Source organism: Lampris incognitus, chromosome 5 (genome assembly GCF_029633865.1).
Source record: "Lampris incognitus isolate fLamInc1 chromosome 5, fLamInc1.hap2, whole genome shotgun sequence".
Taxonomy (NCBI): Eukaryota; Metazoa; Chordata; class Actinopteri; order Lampriformes; family Lampridae; genus Lampris; species Lampris incognitus.
Window position 1 is genome coordinate 61,775,746 of NC_079215.1, and position 18,399 is coordinate 61,794,144.

At 45.7% G+C, this 18,399-nt stretch overlaps 1 protein-coding gene and 1 gene segment (V, D, J or C); both read right to left on the bottom strand.

Moving 5' to 3' along the window:
- LOC130113067 (uncharacterized) overlaps nucleotides 1–18,399 on the bottom strand; it is a 1,140,561-nt gene that overhangs the window by 390,265 nt on the left and 731,897 nt on the right. The window lies entirely within an intron of this gene.
- Nucleotides 1–18,399, bottom strand: part of LOC130113250 (Ig mu chain C region membrane-bound form-like) — a 406,488-nt gene that overhangs the window by 378,732 nt on the left and 9,357 nt on the right.

The following is an 18,399-nucleotide window of genomic DNA, read 5'->3' on the forward strand; positions in this document are numbered from 1 at the left end:
TGTGGTGGATACCCACTCTTAAGCAGCTGGAAGTGCGGCTGATGGAATCCACCACAACCTCTAAGACTATTCAGGCTCTAAGGACTTTGTTCAGCCATCATGGTTTCCTGAAGTGTTGTTCAGTGATAACGGTTCACTGTTCACTTCGAGTGATTTTGTGGCTTTTCTCAGAGCGAATGGAGTGAAACACATGTGCTCTGCACCCTTTCACCCAGCCACAAATGGTCTGGCAGAATGGTTTGTGCAGACACTGAAGTGTTCGTTGAAAGCGTCCAGGGGCTCGACCAAAGTGCAACATAGACTGGATTCGTTCCTGCTCAGCTACAGAAATACTCCTCATGTGACACCTAATGAGTTTCTTGTCATGCTCTTTTTCTGCCATTGCTCTCGCTTCAACCTCCTCAAACTAAGTGTGGCGGCCGTGGTTGATCAGGCACAGCCAGACTAGCAGGGTTGTAGGGCTCCATTCGCCAAGGAAAAAGGCTTTGCAATTGGGGACTCTGTGCTGTTCCCTGATTTTAGGCAGGGGGAGGACACGTGGATACGGGGTGTAGTGGTGTCTCAGGCAGGGCATGTGTCTTATATGGTTGATGTGGGCTCAGCGCTACACTGGAAATGCCACACAGACCAGATGTGAGCCAGTGACCCGGAAATGCTCACACCCAGAGGGCCACGACAACTTGCCTTATTGGGTCAAAAGGCTACTGTCCCCATGAAAGGCCCAGCAACTATTCCCCCAGCGTGTGGGCAGGATCCCCCCCAGAAATGTCACCTAGTCACCCAAACAGAGGCAGCCAACCCACGACCAACAGAAGTGTCAGTGGAGGCTGATGCTCCTCCAGAGACTGGTAGGAGGTACCCTTTGTGGGTCATCAAACCCCCCCAACCGTCTTACCTTTTAATGGACCTTTGGTAAGAGGCACTCACCACATCAGTTTAGTTAGTAGGTCTTGTCTTTCTGATGGGGGCAGAATAATCCCAAAACAGACTCGAGGTGGGGACAGTGTCATGGAAAAGATTTGTATGATAATAATGTTATGAGGTCAGTGTTGTTCTGTTGGAACATATCTCAGCAGGGTTTCGCAGGGACTGCAATCTAAATAAGTGCGGAGGAGTTGTGGTGTATTGGGCTGGCTGTTTGTTCTGGGCTCATTCCCCCGGCTACTGCCGGAGGACGACAGTGTTATTTTCTTATGTTTTTGGTTGCATTTCCTGTTCCTGTCTGCCCATGTATAAGTGTACACGGCAACATGCTGAAATATCACCTCACTCCCGTCATTATATTGACGTTATGTTGGGGTAATACAGTAATGTCAGTGCTGTCACATAGTGAATGTAACACCCCGTTAGATGGAAAGATGGAGAGAAAATGAACGCATTAGATCAGGGGTCTCAAACTCGACTTACCTGGGGGCCGCTGGAGGTAGAGTTTGGGTGAGGCTGGGCCGCAAGTATTCCAAAAAAAAGTACAACCGATCCAATGTTCTCAATCTTTTTTAAAAAAAAATTTTAATTTATATATACAGGTGATCAAAACAAGACAGGTAACAGTACAAGTGCAGGAACAAAAACGAACAGTGTGAGACAAAAAGGGGACACCAGGTTCTGTTATGACAAGATGGAATACTAATAAGCTAAAAAAAAAAAAACAACAAAAACAAACAAGGTATCAAATAAGCTCATTGACCTCCATTTGAAGCACAGGAGGGGCATCTTGCACATCAAAGGAGAAGGGGTCAGCAAAAATTTGAAAAGTGGCTCTGTGTGTCTTGAACTCTGCAAACCTGTGATCAAATTGTTCCTGTAGCTTCACAATGGCATCAGCATACTTCTCACCACTGAATGGTGTGCCTGCATCCATGAGTGCCTTGCATGCTGGGAAATGGCAGAGGTTTGTCTGAGAGAGCTGGGCTTTCCATAACACAAGTTTTGTGGAGAATGATCTCACGTTGTCATAGGCAGCACTGACAAGCTGCCCCTGGTTTTGTAATTTCTTGTTCAGTACATTCAGCTCATGTTTGATGTCAACAGGGAGAGCTAAGTCCATGAGCCATTTGGGATCACTTAGCACAGGAACAGCCATCCCAGCCTTCTCCATGAAGGCTTTCACTTCTGCTTTCAACTCAAAAAACCTCTTCAAGACGTTTCCCCTGCTGAGCCAACATACCTCAGTGAAGTAGAGCACATCCTCATATGCTGACTCTATTTCCTCCAAAAAGGCGCGGAACTCACGGTGCTTTAAACCCCTGGATCTGATATGGTTGATGCATTTCACAACGGCACACATCACATTGTCAAACTTCAGGCATTTGCTGCAAAGGGCCTGCTGATGGATAATGCAGTGCAGAGCAATGGCCTCCTCCACACCCTCCTCTTCCAGTTTTTTTTTAACAAGTGCCACCACTCCATTTCTCCTCCCTGTCATTGATGGCGCTCCGTCGGTTGTTATTCCAGCAAACCTCTTCCATGGCAAACCCGCATCCACAATGGCATCACACAGCTGGCGGAATATCTCCTGAGAGGTGGTCTGGCCATGCATTGGAATCACTGTGAGCAACTCCTCCATCACTTCAAAACTGTCGTCAACACCACGGACATAGATTGCGAGCTGCGCAGTGTCAATGATGTCTGTGCTCTCATCAAGAGCGACTGAGTATGCACAGAAACGTTTGGCTTTCTCACGCAGTTGATCATATATGTTACCTGACAGGTCAGAAATGCGCTCTGCCACTGTGTTGGCTGAAAGGCTGATGTTGCTAAACTGACCCTTCTTTTCCGGACAGACTATACTTGCAGCCTGTAACATGCACTTTTTAACAAACTCCCCTTCTTTGAATGGCTTTCCCGACTTAGCAGCAATCATCATTGTCTTTGCTAGCTTTCTTGAAGAAATCTTGTCGCTTCAGTAAACATGTATTAAGATTGGCGACCCGTTTCTCCCTCTCGTCTCCCTGGTATTTTGTATACTCATCAGCATGTCTAGTCGACTAATGACGTCTGATGTTGTATTCCTTGTGCACCATAACTTTCTCGGTGCATGTAAGACACGTCGGGCTGCCTCTGTGCTCAACAAAAAAATATGCCGTCTCCCACTTTTCCTGAAATTGTCTCTGCTCGTCACCAACTTTTCTCTTCACGGCAGGTTTTGAGAAAGACATAACTGAGGCTTGCTGACAGGATATATTTCCCTTCCACTTGGTATCGCTCCGGAATCAACTTTCAACCAAGTTTCAACCGTTGCTAATTCGCGCTGCCCATTATGGTGCGTTCAAGTTGTGCTCGGAAGTCGGACTTTCTGAGCTCCGAGTTGGACATTTCAACTGGAAGTCTGAAATCCGAGTCATCACTGTCATGAGCCTGCACTATGGTAGCTCATAAGTGAAAAATAAAAGCCCAGGGCAAGCGCGGGCCGCACTAAGACTAAACTTTGATGTCAAGTAGGGGGCCACAAAATAACGTCCCGCGGGCGAGTTTGAGACCCATGCTGTACACTATGTAGTGGAGGCTGAGCTGAGGGAGAAAGTCCTCCATACAAGGGCTGTGTATGTCTCCCAGACAGGGCCAGTTGTAGCAGAAGAAATAGATTCCATTTTAGAGGACTTTTCAGTGAAGTCCGAAGTGGTAGCTATTACTGTGGACAACGCTGCCAACATGGATGTGGCAGTTAGGCGAATGCAGATCCTGAAGCGGGGATGTTTCGCGCACACGCTTAACATCGCAGCCCAAAAATTCTACAGTTTGCAAAGTGTCGCCAGCTGGTCAGGGAGGATAAGGGCCGTTGTGGTGTTGCTTAGGAAGGCTAGCCTCGCCAAGCCTGTCCCAAGAGAGAAACAGAAACTGCTTGGTAGGTTCTATGATCTAAAAAAAAAACGTGGGAGTCACGTGGTACGCTCACCCAAGATGGCGGCATAGGAGAAGTAGTGTCTGGCCAATTCGACAAAACTCTCAGAAAAATCTAGATTAGGATTGTATAATTCCGTCTATTTTGCGCCTCGTGGTTACATGATTGAATATGTCCGAAAAGAGTCACTATTTTACTCGTAATCCGCCTCAAAATCAGCGAACTAAAACTGCTACCGAACCAACGAGCAAGATGGCGACGCAGCGTGAAGCTACAGATACCCCACACCTAGCTAACATGGCTACTGAACTACAGGGCATTCGGACCATCCTTGAGACTCTAGCTAAAGATGTATCTGGAGTGAAAAGTGGAATGGATTCTCTGAATGAATGACACTGTTAAAAAGCTTGGGGACAGAACTACCGAGGCCGAATCAAGAATATCAGTGCTGGAGGATGACAACGCTAAACAGGGCCCAGTCACGGAGGAAATGGTGAAGCCAGACAGGCTGCTGCGAGATAGGCTACCAGCCTTGGAGGGCTACTCCAGGCGCCAGAACATCAGGATTTCGGGTATCAAGGAAGGGACGGAGGGCCAAGATTACGATGCCTTTCTCAAAACACTGCTACAGGAGAGTCTGGGAATAAACGCGGAAGAGTGGTACGAAGCTGACAGGATTCATCGTGTGGGCCCACCCCCGAATGACAACTCCAGACCGAGGCACATCATCATTCATTTTCTGCGAGATAAGGCTAAGTGTGCAGTGCTAGCAGCAGCGAGGAGGAAGAAAGAAGTGAGTTGGAGAAACGCGAGGATTTACTTCTTTCAAGACTACGCCCGAGAAATACAAGAGAAACGCAGGAAATACGATGAGGTGAGGCGGATGCTGCAGGCACGCAAGATCGCGTACGCCTTGCGATATCCAGCCACGATGACCTTCACGCTTAACAAGCGGCGACACGAGTTCTCCAGCCCGGCGGAAGCTGAGTTCTTTCTCAGCCACCTGGGAGATAAAATAGGGGCCTCTGCGGAAAGAGGAGCGTTCGCTGATGGCGAGGATTAATTTGGGATTTCGAGACCTTGGCTAACTGACATTGAATCAGGAAGTTCAGCGGATTAGCAAGGAGGAAGTGAGGGCAGCTATGAAGAGGATGAGGAGTGGAAAGGCAGTTGGTCCTAATGACATACCTGTGGAGGCATGGAGATGTTTAGGAGAGATGGCAGTGGAGTTTTTAACTAGATTGTTTAACACAATCCTGGAAATTGAGAGGATGCCTGAGGAGTGGAGAAGAAGCATACTGGTACCGATTTTCAAGAACAAGGGCGATGTGCAGAACTGTAGCAACTACAGATGTATAAAGTTGATCAGCCACAGCATGAAGATTTGGGAAAGAGTAATAGAAGCTAGGTTAAGAGGAGAGGTGACGATCAGCGAGCAGCAGTATGGTTTCATGCCACGAAAGAGCACCACAGATGCGATGTTTGCTTTGAGAGTGTTGATTGAGAAGTATAGAGAAGGCCAGAAAGAGTTGCATTGTGTCTTTGTAGATTTAGAGAAAGCTTATGACAGAGTGCCGAGAGAGGAGGTGTGGTATTGTATGAGGAAGTCAGGAGTTGCAGAGAAGTATGTAGGAGTGGTGCAGGATACGTATGAGGGAAGTGTGACAATGGTGAGGTGTGCGGTTGGAATGACAGATGAGTTCAAGGTGGAGGTGGGATTACATCAAGGATCGGCTCTGAGCCCTTTCTTGTTTGCAATGGTGATGGACAGGTTGACGGACAAGATCAGGCAGGAGTCTCCATGGACGATGATGTTCGCGGATGACATTGTGATCTGTAGCGAGAGTAGGGTGCAGGTTGAGGAGAGCCTGGAGAGGTGGAGGTATGCACTGGAGAGAATAGGAATGAAAGTCAGTAGGAGCAAGACGGAATACCTACGTGTGAATGAGAGAGAGGACAGTGGAATGGTGAGGATGCAAGGAGTGGAGGTGACAAAGGCATTTGAGTTTAAATACTTGGGGTCAACTGTCCAAAGTAACGGGGAGTGCAGTAGAGAGGTGAAAAAGAGAGTGCAGGCAGGGTGGAGTGGGTGGAGAAGTGTGTCAGGAGTGATTTGCGACAGAAGGGTACCAGCAAGAGTTAAAGGGAAAGTTTACAAGATGGTTGTGAGACCAGCTATGTTATATGGTTTGGAGACAGTGGCACTGACGAAAAGACAGGAGGCGGAGCTGGAGGTGGCAGAGTTGAAGATGCTGAGATTTTCACTGGGAGTAACGAAGAAGGACAGGATTAGGAACGATTATATTAGAGGGACCGGTCAGGTTGGACGGTTTGGAGACAAAGCAAGAGAGGCAAGATTGAGATGGCTTGGACATGTGTGGAGGAGAGATGCTGGGTATATTGGGAGAAGGATGCTGAATATGGAGCTGCCAGGGAAGAGGAGAAGAGAAAGGCTAAAGAGGAGGTTTATGGATGTGGTGAGGGAAGACATGCAGGTGGCTGGTGTGACAGAGGAAGACGCAGAAGACAGGAAGAAATGGAAACGGATGATCCGCTGTGGCGACCCCTAACGGGAGCAGCCGAAAGTAGTAGTAGTAGGCTAACTGGCATTGACACCGAATTAACATTGATACTGCAACAACTCTTATTCGTTTGGTGTAGAGAGCACCCGCAGAAAACAGGACCACGATGTCACCGTGTATGGACGGGACTGTATCGAGTGGAAACCCCAGTGAAAGGTAGGCAGCCTGACCGGTGGACTTTTTTTTTTTATCGTGTCATTATTTCCACCGGCATGTACTATAAATAGCTCCGGTCTATGGTAGGCGGGGAGCAAAAGAGACAGGAAAGCCTATACCGCAGGGGATATTAACCGGAGCTCTCTGGTATTAATCTGAGGTCTTTGCTGTTGGTCTACTTGTTTATAAAAACAGGAATATTGTAACATGCATGGATAAGTAGACACGCTAGCCGCTGGCTCGAGGATCTGATCCTTTAGTGGAGCGGTTAGCGATGTCTCCTGTGGTGCGGGCGACACGGGTTCGCGTCCCGGCCGCGGCAGTTCCTGTGGTTGCGTTGTCCCCCGAATTCGCTACAATATGTTAGCCACGAGGTAGGGATTAAGGAAAATTAACCATTTTGCAGCCTGATTAGGTCTACCAAACGGTATGCGATCACTAAGTTGCGTGTTAAGGAGTGAGGGTTGAGTCAATTGGCTAGCCAGTAGTGGAGCCTTCGACGGGATCAACCAGTTCCATGGACTCAGTAAAGTTAAACTATGGGAATGACTGGCATGGGGGCCAGCTATTTTCAGTTTTGTTTTTCTTTTTTTGACTGTTGTGTCTTTTAGTCTTGTAGGTTATGCTCATGTTATGTGTCCGATGTCTAGCCATAATGAGTCTACTAATACAGGCAGTAGGCCTACTAATTGCAATGCAAGTAGGCTATATATTTTTCAGATCCGAGGGATAAATGCATATAGGGCAACTTTTATTTTTTATGGGGATACTTCAATAACTCAGTATGGGTTTACTTAAAATAGTATCTTGGAATATAGCGGGGTGCACACATGTTATTAAAACGAAAAAAAATCCTAACATTTCTAAAACAGAAAAAGGCTGATATAGCCCTTATTCAGGAAACACATTTGAATGAGAAGGAATCTGACAAATTGAAACGAGACTGGGTGGGACAGGTTTATTATAGCACATTCCCTGCTAGGAAGAGAGGGGTGATTATTCTTGTTAAGAGGAACGTACACTCACTGGCCACTTTATTAGGTACACCTTGCTAGTACCGGGTTGGACCCCCTTTTGCCTTCAGAACTGCCTTAATCCTTTGTGGCATAGATTCAACAAGGTACTGGAAACATTCCTCAGAGAGTTTGGTCCATATTGACATGATAGCATCACGCAGTTGCTGCAGATTTGTCGGCTGCACATCCATGATGCAAATCTCCCGGTCCACCACATCCCAAAGGTGCTCTACTGGATTGAGATCTGGTGACTGTGGAGTCGACACGATGCTCAATTGGTACTAAGGGGCCCAAAGTGTGCCCAGAAAATATCCCCCACACCATTACACCACCACCACCAGCCTGAACCGTTGATACAAGGCAGGATGGATCCATGCTTTCATGTTGTTGACGCCAAATTCTGACCCTACCATCCGAATGTTGCAGCAGAAATCAAGACTCATCAGACCAGGCAACGTTTTTCCAATCTTCTATTGTCCAATTTTGGTGAGCCTCTGCGAATTGTAGCCTCAGTTTCCTGTTCTTAGCTGACAGGAGTGGCACCCGGTGTGGTCTTCTGCTACCTTGGTTGTAATGGGTGGTTATTTGAGTTACTGTTGCCTTTCTATCAGCTCGAACCAGTCTGGCCATTCTCCTCTGACCTCTGGCATCAACAAGGCATTTTCGCCAACAGAACTGCCGCTCACTGGATATTTTCTCGTTTTCGGACCATTCTCTGTAAACCCTAGAGATGGTTGTGCGTGAAAATCCCAGTAGATCAGCAGTTTCTGAAATACTCAGACCAGCCCGTCTGGCACCAACAACCATGCCACGTTCAAAGTCACTTAAATCACCTTTCTGCCCCATTCTGATGCTCGGTTTGAACTGCAGCAGATCGTCTTGACCATGTCTACATGCCTAAATGCATTGAGTTGCTGCCATGTGATTGGCTGATTAGAAATTTGCGTTAATGAGCAGTTGGACAGGTGTGCCTAATAAAGTGGCCGGTGAGTGTAGACTTCCAAGTGCTGAAGCGCATCTCAGATAAAGAAGGTAGATGGGTCATCTTAGATGCTATAATGGAAGGCCAAAGAGTGACAGTGGCTAATATCTATGGTCCGAATTCAGTATCTATTGTATTTAGAAATCACGTCAGGACACAGCGCTGTCGCTCAACACAACCTCTACGTTGCATTCTTTATTTAGACTAACAGCATCACAGGCAGACCCGATCAAACAACCCAGAGCCCGCAGGCATCACCAATCGATCCCAGCACAATAGAACAGCACCAAATCAAATGCAGCACTGTCGATGTGTGCAGACATAACAGTATCGCCAGACTTTTTCCAAGATGTCTGTAATATAATTAGAAATGTGGGGAACGACAATATAATTATAGGGGGAGACTTCAACCAGGTTAGAGACCTGAAACTGGACAAATCCTCTCAATCAAGCCGACCCAGCTATAGGTCTGCATCAATGGCCGCAATAGAGTTGATGATGGAAGAACTGGGACTTATTGATATATGGCGGTTATTACACCCACAAGAAAGAGATTATACCTTTTTCTCTCACCCCCATGCCACATATTCTAGGATTGATTATTTTCTTATATCTAGGGCTTTCGTTAACCAAGTGCTTAGTGCTACAATTGGCAATATAGTTTTGACGGATCATGCACCTGTGGATGTAGTTATGTCCCCTCAAGAAAATGAGGAATGGGTGTTAAGGTGGCGCTTTGATAATTTCAGGTTAAATGGAGAAGAGTATTGTACATTTGTTAAGACGGTGATGTGTGAATTCTGGGAATTTAATGAGGGCTCAATTTCAGACTCTGGGATGATGTGGGATGCCTTTAAAGCATACAGTGGCTTGCAAAAGTATTCATACCCCTTTAACTTTTCCACATTTTGTCACGTTTCGACCACAGACATAAATATATTTTATTGAAATTTTATGTGAAAGACCAACACAAAGTGGCACACAATTGTGAAGTACAAAGAAAATTATACATGATTTAAAAAAAAATTTTACAAATAAAAAACTGAAAAGTGCGGTGTGCAAAAGTATTCAGCCCCCCTGAGTCAATACTTTGTGGAACCGCCTTTTGCTGCAATTACAACTGCAAGTCTTTTGGGGTATGTCTCTACCAGCTTTGCACATCTAGAGACTGAAATTTTTTGCCCATTCTTCTTTGCAAACAGCTCAAGCTCAGTCAGGTTAGATGGAGAGCGTTTGTGAACGGCAGTTTTCAGATCTTGCCACAGATTCTCAATTGGATTTAGGTCTGGACGTTGACTGGGCCATTCTAACACATGAATATGTTTTGTTTTAAACCAGTCCATTGTAGCCCTGGCTTTACGTTTAGGGTCGTTGTCCTGCTGGAAGGTGAACCTCCGCCCCAGTCTCAAGTCTTTTGCAGACTCCAACAGGTTTTCTTCCAAGATTGCCCTGTATTTGGCTCTATCCATCTTCCCATCAACTCTGACCATCTTCCCTGTCCCTGCTGAAGAGAAGCACCCCCAGAGCACGATGCTGCCACCACCATGTTTGACAGTGGGGATGATGGTGTGTTCAGAGTGATGTGCAGTGTTAGTTTTCCGCCACACATAGCGTTTTGCATTTAGGCCAAAAAGTTGAATTTTGGTCTCATCTGACCAGAGCACCTTCTTCCACATGTTTGCTGTGTCCCCCACATGGCTTCTGGCAAACTGCAAACGGGACTTCTTATGGTTTTCTTTTAACAATGGCTTTCTTCTTGCCACTCTTCCATAAAGGCCAGATTTGTGCAGTGCACGACCAATAGTTGTCCTGTGGACAGAATCCCCCGCCTGAGCTGTGGATCTCTGCAGTTCGTCCAGAGTCACCACGGGCCTCTTGGCTGCATCTCTGATCAGTGCTCTCCTTGTTCGGCCTGTAAGTTTAGGTGGACGGCCGTGTCTTGGTAGGTTTGCAGTTGTGCCATACTCTTTCCATTTCCGGATGATGGATTGAACAGTGCTCCGTGAGATGTTCAAAGCTTGGGAAATCTTTTTATAGCCTAACCCTGCTTTAAACTTCTCCACAACTTTATCCCCTGACCTGTCTGGTGTGTTCCTTGGACTTCATGATGCTGTTTGCTCCCCAATATTCTCTTAACAAACCTCTGAGGCCGTCGCAGAACAGCTGTATTTGTCCTGAGATTAGATTACACACAGGTTGACTCTATTTAGTCATTAGGTCAACATTTGATCATTCAGCAATCATCAGGCAACTTCTGAAGGCAATTGGTTGCACTCAGAGAAAAGGGGGCTGAATACTTTTGCACACCGCACTTTTCCTTTTTTTTATTTGTAAATTTTTTTTTAAATCATGTGTAATTTTCTTTGTACTTCACAGTTGTGTGCCACTTTGTGTTGGTCTTTCACATAAAATTCCAATAAAATATATTTATGTTTGTGGTCGTAACGTGACAAAATGTGGAAAAGATCAAGGGGTATGAATACTTTTGCAAGCCACTGTATATATATATATATATATTTTCCCGGAAGCCATCAATGGTGTTGATAGAAGTGCTCAACAAATGAGGAGGGAATATCAGTACAGATGTAGGGGAAAATAACTTTTACCACATGGCAGTACAAGCTGGTTTCGTGCGTCGCGCGCTCAACACGAAGCGACGCACGAAACAAGCTTGTACTGCCATGTGTTAAGCGTTTTTCTCTCCTATATATATTTAATAAAAGACATGTATTACTAAGCGGAGGTCCATGAATACTGGGATGGCATCCAGCGCTTTACCTGTGCCCCCGTCCATAGGGTTAGTGGTTGTGTCAGGAAGGGCATCCGACGTAAAATTTTGCCAGATCATTATGCGGATTGACAAGACCGCCATCGGTGTTGTGCCCTCACAGGGTACCGATGGAAACTGTCGATTCCGCTGTGGCGACCCCTGGGAAACAGGGAACAAGCCGAAAGAAGAAGAAGAAGAAGATGTATCACAAACGCTGCCTTCGAAGGGGTCTCAGCATCAGCAGAGCTCCCACCCACCCCAACCATGGACCCCCCCCCCGCCGCGCTCTAGGAGGCGCTACAGGCAGAGGTGCCGCCAGGGATTTTGCGCCCTTATAAAAATATGACCGAGCACCCTTTATTTATTTATTTAATTACCCAAATAATTATTTTATTATTTTCCTGACTTCTCTAAACAGGAGACCCCTTCCTCTACCTTCATCCCATGCTACCAGCTTGCCCAACAATCCCCTAATCAACAGCTTCTCCAATAAGGGACCCATCTTCTTAGTTTGACAAATGTACATATAAAATGCTCCTAACAAAAAGGAATGTGACACCACCACCATAGCCCAGACTGACAGTGGCGCCCCCAAGGGGGGGGGGGCGGGGGGGCCGTGGCCACCACTGGAAAATTGCTGGCCACCCCACTGGCCCCCCCCAGAGAACCCCCTACCCTCCACCGCCACGTCCCTTTAATAAATCCCAGTCAGTTCGCACTAACCATACAGTCATCTTCAATCAATACATAAATGCAAAACTCAATGAATAAATGAATAAAGCACGAGTAACTAAATAAATCAGTTAATCAGAGTAAAATAAATATACACCCCTGCTGCCCACCAATTTCTACTGACTGGGGCGCTGGTTCTATGAGGAACGGCAATTCCGACCTCCCACCTGTGGCGGCGGTAATGTGGCGAAAGGCCGAAAAGTCAGAGAAGGAAGCGGAAGAATAAACGGTGCCGTTTTTGAACATCGCGTCACTCGCCGTAAGTTTAATTAAATTGCAAAGAAGTCCCATTTTGCAAACTGTAATCATTAACGCATTCGCTTCACTAATGTTGACCCTAATTTCCTTTCGGCTCCTCTGTTGCCAGAATCTTGTATCTGCTGGAACGAACACGGTGTCAGGCAGGCTAACTAACGCCCGCTGGCGGAGCGGGCAGTGGAACCAGCGAACCGCTAAGTAGCTTTATGCTAATTCTCCCAGCTTCGTTTCTAAATGTCGGACGTCATGTTAGTGTAAACTGCTAATAAGACCCGTTAGCCCCTAGCTAGCGGGTCTGACCCTTTAGCCGAGCGGTTAGTGACGTCGCCTTGTGGCGCAGTAGTCCCCGTTTGGAATCCCGCACCGGGCCAGAAAATAACCGGTTACATCATCATGGCTTTATTTTCAGACAGCTGAGAGTTCCGGTAGCACACGTTGGCGTAGTCGGTGTGTGTGCCGACCGCGGTGTGCTTTCATGTCAATTTGCAGATAATGAAGAGAAAGTCGCCATCAACATCATCCGTTACATCTTATTTCCCTAAAAAAAGAACCAGTCGACGGAGGAACAGTTTCCTAACAGCAGTGAGGAGGAGGAGGAGGACCACGTAGTCGAGGCAGGAGCAGGAAGGCAGCATGACACAGACACAGACAGAGTCACAACACGCCAACATCTCTGCAGATCCTATGCATGAAAGCGAGGAAGAGGGAGCAACATCAGCCGAGAGAGCAGAGAGTAGTTCAGCCAGAGCTAGAGCAGCCATCCAACCTGTCCCTGCACCAACAGGGGACATTATCTGTGTGTGGCCATGATAATAACTTGGATGGCTACGTGGTAAAATCATTTTAACAAATCTGTGATTACAGTATGTTTGGAGTGAGTGAGGAAGTTTCATGGCAATATATAAAATCTTTATGATTAACCTTTATCAGTAGTCGTTGAGGCTGAAGAATAGTTTGAATAGAAGGTTTTATAGGCGAGTATTACAACTGTAATTACAGTGGAGAACACTTAATACTGTCAGTATTTGTATTTATCTTATTGCTGTTCTTATTACTTTAATTGATTTTACCTCTTGGATCCAAGATCTGTCTCAGTCAAGAGCAGAGGGGCCAAAACAGCCACAGCTCAAGGTGTTCCCCAGGACTGTTCAGGGAGACTGAAGACGGTGCTTTAATAAAGAGTGGTATTCTTCTTATAAATGGCTGAAGATTCAGCCTTCTGCTATGCATGTCGGCATTTCAGTCTTCCCTCTTCAGGGCACTCTGCGTTTACCTCTATAGACGGGTTTTGTAACTGGAAGAAGGCCATGTACAAAGATGGGGGATTTTCAAGCCATGCTAAATCGGAACTGCATGTTAATGCGATGTTAGCTTGGGCAGAATATGAAAAGGCAACTGCAAGCCACGGCTCTCTTTCAGCCACATTACATGCAGAATATCAAAAAACAGTGAGGGAAAATAGAGAGTATATAAAAACTATTGGTGAAACCATGCTTCTCACAGCGACACAAAATATTGCACTGCGAGGCCATCCTCAAACAGAAGGTGAGAACAAAGGTCATTTCCTGTCCATCATGGAACTTTTAGCTAAACACGATAATCGTGTGAAGATAAAAATGACAGTCCAACCTACCTTAGCCATAGAATGCAGAATGAGATAATCGACTGCCTGGCAGAAATGGTCCGCACCTCTGTAATAAGTGAGGTTTCCCAAACTGACGCTTTCAGCATTTTAGTTGATGAAACCAAAGACATTAGCAAGAAGGAACAGATGTCCTTTGTAATTAGGTACTATTATGAAGGAGAAGTACGTGACAGTTTCCTAACATTTGAAGCGGCTGAGCATCTTGATGCAGCAGCACTTGCACAAAAAATAATACAAGTACTGCAAAAGTATGGCCTTGATTATAAAAACCACCTGGTTGGGCAAGCTTATGACGGTGCCTCAGTGATGAGTGGTAAAAACACTGGTGTGCAGGCCCACTTTAAAGCAGAGGCACCTTTAGCATTCTACATTCACTGCAATGCACATTGCTTGAATTTAGTGTTAGTTGACACTGTGAAAATCATTCCTGAAGCCTACTGTTTCTTTTGTCTTCTGCAGAAACTCTATGTGTTTGTGTCAGGGTCGTATCTGCACCAAAGGTGGCCAGAGGTACAGAGGGAGATGTTTCCGGGAACAGCCCCAAGAGAGTTGCAAAGGCTAATGGAGACACGGTGGGCATGTAGATACAGCTCTTGCAAGACAGTGAGGGACAGACTGTCAGCCATCATACAGCTACTGAAAGAAATATCCAATGACAGAAATGGTGACACGGCTTTAGAGGCAAGAGGTTTATTAGCCCAAATAGATCTGAAGTTTGTTGGCCTTCTTGTATCATTCACCCAAATTTTTGGTGAGGTAAGATTTCTTTCTGATGCTCTACAATCCCCTCAACTCAAGTTGGGGACAGCTATTACTCTTGGTGAGTCTCTTGTTGACACATTGAGCAGTCTTAGAGAGGGAGCTCTCTTTGATGAGATTTGAGAGAAAACTGTGACCCTTGCAGAGGAATGCAACATAGGTGCTGCACCTCCAGGCCGTCAGGTCACACCAAGACATCTTGAAGGTTTTTATATGACCACTCCCAATAGCTCAAAAACGGGGCAACACAGATAAGGAGTCATTTCGTAAAGGAACGTTCATTCCTGTTGTTGATGTGCTTCTGTCTGAGGTAAAGAGGAGATTTTCAAAAGATAACTGTGTTCTAATGGGAGGCATACATGCCTTGAACCCATGCAGTCCCACATTTTGTGATAAACATACAGTGCATGCATTTGCCTCACTGTACAACTCCAACACTGAGGATCTTGAATACGAGTTACCTCTGCTGAAAAGAATTCTTGAGAGGAAGAGACGTAGTGGCTTGGAGGTCCCAAACAATTTGATGGAGCTCACAGTCTTCCTGAAGCCATATAGTGAGGTATTTAACACACTGTTTAAACTTTGCAAAATAGCACTGGCATTACCTGTGAGCACTGCATCATGTGAGCGCAGTTTTTCTGTCCTCAAGTTAATGAAGACTCACTTGAGAAACACCATGAGCGACGAACGACTGAGTAACTTGGGTGTTTTGAGCATTGAGCCTAAAAGAGCAAGAGCCTTCATCTTGACGATTTTGTAGAGGTTTTTGCCAGAAGACATAGCAACAGACGCATTAAGCTGTTTTAGAAAGAATGCTGTGGAAAGAGTTAGGGTTGGGCTGATAGCCGGTTTCACTGGTCTTGTTCAGTGTAGAACCGAATTTTGTCACCATTTAGCATGTGTCAAATTAAAAAGTGTCCTGGATGCTCACAGAGCATGATGTGTTTGTTTACTAGGAAGTTGATAGGAGTCACATGAGAGACTAAAACTGTACCAACATGATTACAGCGGGTAAACACAAACCTGATTCCGGTGCTGCCCATAGACTCTGAAGTTTAGTCCTCCATATTTCACTCCTGCTTCTTGTTCTTACTATATGGTGCTTATTAGCCATTGTTAAACTTTGTATAGACCCTGTTATTTGTTTTTTATTTATTCGTTATTATTTAATTTTATATAATTTATTTTGTTCAGCTAAGTTTTTACTATAAATTAAGCTGTATTGAATATTGTTTGAAATGTGTGTTCTTTCTTAAATGTTTGTGTCAATGGCGCCCCCCCCTCTGCTCGCACGCATTTCATCCAGCACACCCCCCCCCCCCCGCTCGCACGCATTCCATTCAGCACCCCCCCCCCCCCGCTCTCACGGACCGATTTCGATTTGGTGTGCCACCCTAAGATTTTCACTGGCCCGATCTGGCCACCCCTATGACAATTTTGTGGGGGTGCCACTGCAGATTGAACCTGTGGGCTCTTTCCTGCGGATCTGTCCTTCCTGTGGACCGCAAATCAGAGAGGTCTTCGACAAGATCTGGCCATATGCCATTGGGTAATCGGGTCGGATAAGGGGAAAAACTAGAAATAAATTTATAAAAACAAATTTGAGCGCTGTTGTGACACCCCCCCTAGTCTGACGCCCTTAGAATCTTCATAACATTATACCCACTTACGCCGCCACTGGCTACAGGCGCCTCAGAGGCCGCACCGCCTCAGAGGCCGCACTACCAGGCTCAAAAACAGCTTCTTTCCCCAAGCTGTTGCCCAGCTGAACCTGGCCACCCACTGAATGTCTGTGGATATTTTCAAATAGTTTGTACTCGTGCTCTTTTCTAACTTGTTTTTATCTTTTGGTCTTCATGTGTGTATATCTTATACTGTGTCTGTCTGTGTCGGTCTTGCACTGTTTGGCAAAGCTGCAGCCCTTACTTCATTTTTAACATGTGCCTGCACTTTGTTTTTAATGACAATACATTGAATTGAATATATATATACAGTGCATCTGGAAAGTATTCACACCCCTTCACTTTCCCCACATTTTGTTATGTTACAGCCTTATTCCAAAATGGATTACATTCATTTTTTTCTCATCAATCTACATACAATACCCCATAATGACAAAGCGAAAAAGGTTTTGTAGAAATTTTTGAAAATGTATTAAAAATAAAAAACTGAAATATTGCATGTACATAAGTATTCGCACCCTTTACTCAGTACTTGGTTGAGGCACCCTTGGCAGCGATTACAGCCTCAAATCTTCTTGGGTATGAAGCTACAAGCTTGGCATACCTATATTTGGGGTATTTCTCCCATTCTTCTCTGCAGATCCTCTCGAGCTCTGTAAGGTTAGATGGGGAGTGTCGCTGCACAGCTATTTTCAGGTCTTTCCAGAGATGTTCAATGGGGTTCAAGTCTGGGCTCTGGCTGGGCCACTCAAAGACATTCATGGACTTGTCCCGAAGCCACTCCTTCGTTGTCTTGGCTGTGTGCTTAGGGTCGTTGTCGTGTTGAAAGGTAAACCTTCACCCCAGTCTGAGGTCCTGAGCGCTCAGGAGCAGGTTCTCATCAAGGATCTCTCTGTACTTTGCTCCATTCATCTTTCCCTCGATCCTGACTAGTCTCCCAGTTCCTGCCGCCGAAGAAAATCCCCACAGCATGATGCTGCCACCACCATGCTTCACCGTAGGGATGGTATTAGCAAGGTGATGAGAGGTGCCTGGTTTCCTCCAGATGTGACGTTTGGCATTCAGGCCAAAGAGTTCAATCTTGGTTTCATCAGACCAGAGAATCTTGTTTCTCATGGTCTGAGAGTCCTTTAGGTGCTTTCTGACAAACTCCAAGCGGGCTGTCATGTGCCTTTTACTGAGCAGAGGCTTCTGTCTGGCCACTCTACCATAAAGGCCTGATTGGTGGAGTGCTGCAGAGATGGTTGTCCTTCTGGAAGGTTCTCCCATCTCCACAGAGGAACGCTGGAGCTCTGTCAGAGTGACCATCGGGTTCTTGGTCACCTCCCTGACCAAGGCCCTTCTCCCCCAATTGTTCAGTTTGGCTGGGCGGCCAGCTCTAGGAAGAGTCCTGGTGGATCGAAACTTCTTCCATTTACGAATGATGGAGACCACTGTGCTCTTCGGGACTTTCAAAGCTGTGGAAACTTCTTTTGTACCCTTCCCCAGATCTGTGCCTCAATACAATCCTGTCTCGGAGGTCCACAGACAATTCCTTTGACTTCATGGCTTGGTTTCTGCTCTGACATGCACTGTCAACAGTGGGACCTTATATAGACAGGTGTGTGCCTTTCCAAATCATGTCCAATCAATTGAATTTAGTAGAGGTGGACTCCAATCAAGATGTAGAAACATCTCAAGGATGATCAGTGGAAACAGGATGAACCTGAGCTCAATTTTGAGTGTTATAGCAAAGGGTGTGAATACTTATGTACATGCAATATTTCAGTTTTTTACTTTTAATAAATTTGCAGAAATTTCTACAAAACCTTTTTCACTTTGTCATTATGGGGTATTGTGTGTAGATTGATGAGAAAAAAAAAGGAATTTAATCCATTTTGGAATAAGGCTGTAACATAACAAAATGTGGGGAAAGTGAAGGGGTGTGACTACTTTCCGGATGCACTGTATATATATATATATATATAATGTATTTT